We start from the raw sequence: 2,427 nt of genomic DNA, 5'->3' as shown, positions 1-2,427 counted from the left end.
CGTCCAGAATGGCAGCGTGATGTACGTTGTCGAATGGCTTGGTAAGGTCCAACACCAGGATAGCTGGAGTGCGTTTGTGGTGGGAGGGGTGTAGGACATCCTCGGAAAGTTGGAGCATGACATCCTTGGTGGACAACTAGAGATGAAAGCCGAACATGGAGTCCGGAAACATGTCGTGGTCATCCAGATAAGTCTGCAGGGGGGGGGGGGGGGGGGGGGCAGGATGACGTGCTCGAACAGTTTGCCGAGACAGGATGTGAGAGAGATGGGGCGGAGGTTTTCTAGTCGGATAGCTTTGCCGGTTTTGGGGTTGAGAGAGACACGTGCATGGGTGCACGAGGAGGGAAGAGTGCCAGGTTGCCAATGTGTATTGATAAGGATAGGAAGGGCTTCGATGGATGAGGTATCTAGGTTTCGGAGTTCTTTGTTCGTGGTGCGGTCAGCCCTCGGGGCTGAGGTGGTGCAGAGCTTGAGTAGCGCCGCACGAACCTCGTCCAGGGACATGTCCGCATCAAGATCGGGATTGTGGAGCCGGTAGAGAGGTCGGTTCAAAAGTAGCGGTTCCTGAGGGCCGCCAGGAACTCATAATCGGAGAGTGGGGAGGAGTAAAGGAGGTGGGAGATATTCTTGCGCTGGGAGGCTTTGCTGTGCGTAGAGTCTAGTAGCACCCTGAGTAGCGACCACGTGTCACGGAGACCCAGGTTGCCGGCCATGCGATCGTAGGTCTGGAACCTCGGTTGCCGAAAAAGAGAGGAGCAGTGCTCCTCCATGTCCGACGCCAGCTGGGCCAAACGAAGGCGCAGGCGGCGATTGTGTTTCTGGGCCTGCCAGCGGCGGTGAACAGCGTGATAAGCTTCCCAAAGGTGCAGCAGACGGCTGTGTGGATGTGGCAGTGCGGACGTCCGCCAATAGAGTCTCAGTCCAGGCCGAGAGATCTGTGATAGGATCAGAAGAGGAAGCAGAGAGGCGAGTGGAGCGCAAGCGGTCCCATTCAATTATCTGGTTAAGACGAGCAGAGGTACGAGCGAGGGAAGGGAGAGGGAAAGTAGTGGAGAGGATGTAGTGATCGCTACCGAGGGAGACCCCTGTGTTAATCCATACGAGATCGCTAACATTTTCGGTGAGGGTAATGTCTGGATTGGTGTCTCGTTGGAAAATGGGAAATGGAAGAATTGCAGTTGAAGAAGAACTGGTCAGTGTAATTGGAAACAGAATTCCAAGAATTGGAGCTGCTGTCAAAGAACAGAAAAACACGCAAGGAAATAATTTGTCAAAGCGAAACTGAAATTGGCATTGCTGCGAATGCGTTCAGCTCGTGAACACAACACAAATCACTCACGAAATCGGAGCCCACTGGCTTGCGCATTTCCATTCCCATCAGTCGCATTGATGATTTTAATGCCAAAGCATCCCTAGTCGCATTATGAGAAAATCCGTCCGCGTATGTGTTTGTGTGTGCACTCGCAGATGGTACAGAAAATCCGAGCGATGGCAAGATTTATTGATTAATTGAACAACTTTCATTTCCATCATAAAAGACGTTCATCCCCACCCCCTGCACGCAGGCCTGGGAGACAGAGTTGCGCATCCTGCCAGAAAGCCTCTAACAGCTATGGCAAGAAAAACTAGGTAGACGTCATCAAGCGGGTGCAAGATGCACACGCCAGCCGAACACCGCCATTTCAAACCATCCTATAGATGTCGTTCTTTATGTACTCTCCACTCGAAAATTGCTTTTGAGGAAAGGAAATACTCAGCAGCTGTCCCAAATACCTCGGTGGACGCCTGAACCGCGCCGCAAAGGAAGGGATAATGCAGTGAGTGATAGAAGAAAGGAAAAAAGAGGTGCGGTAATGGAGGGCTCCAGAATAATTCAGACCGCCTGGGAATCTTTAAGGCACGCACTGACATCGCTGTTGTTGTTGTTGTTGTTGTTGTTGTAACTGGGAGAAGGATGAAAACAAAATTGCACGGGCCTGCCTACTGGCTCGAACCGAGCCACCATCGCTGCCGCGTGCCTATAGAGGATAATTAAAAGAGAAAAAGAAAAGACGCGCGTCGCAGCAACAACCGCGTCCGTCGAAGCGGACGCTGCTGAAAAAACAGATAAGCGGCCGAAGCCGCGATCGCTCCACCACCTCTGATATCGCACAGTACACGGGCACATTTTGCATTTCACCTCACTTTACACTGGCCGATCTCAGTGTGTTCCCAGTTTTCCCGACATTCGTATTAAAACTCTGATGCAACCGTGTGTCGTACAGCGTTTCAAGGGGGCGTATCACACTGGTTTCTAGCTGCATATAGTTTACATGTGCTGGTCAAACTGGAGGCTAACTTGCTACAGGTGTTCGAACTGACGACATCATCATCATCAGCCTGACTACGCAGGTTGATGATGCAGTGGGCCTTTGGCCACTGCACGGC

The sequence above is a fragment of the Amblyomma mixtum genome, chromosome 4 (assembly GCF_055824585.1).
Source record: "Amblyomma mixtum isolate Tamu chromosome 4, ASM5582458v1, whole genome shotgun sequence".
In the NCBI taxonomy this organism is placed as follows: domain Eukaryota; kingdom Metazoa; phylum Arthropoda; class Arachnida; order Ixodida; family Ixodidae; genus Amblyomma; species Amblyomma mixtum.
This window is presented reverse-complemented; position numbering follows the sequence as displayed.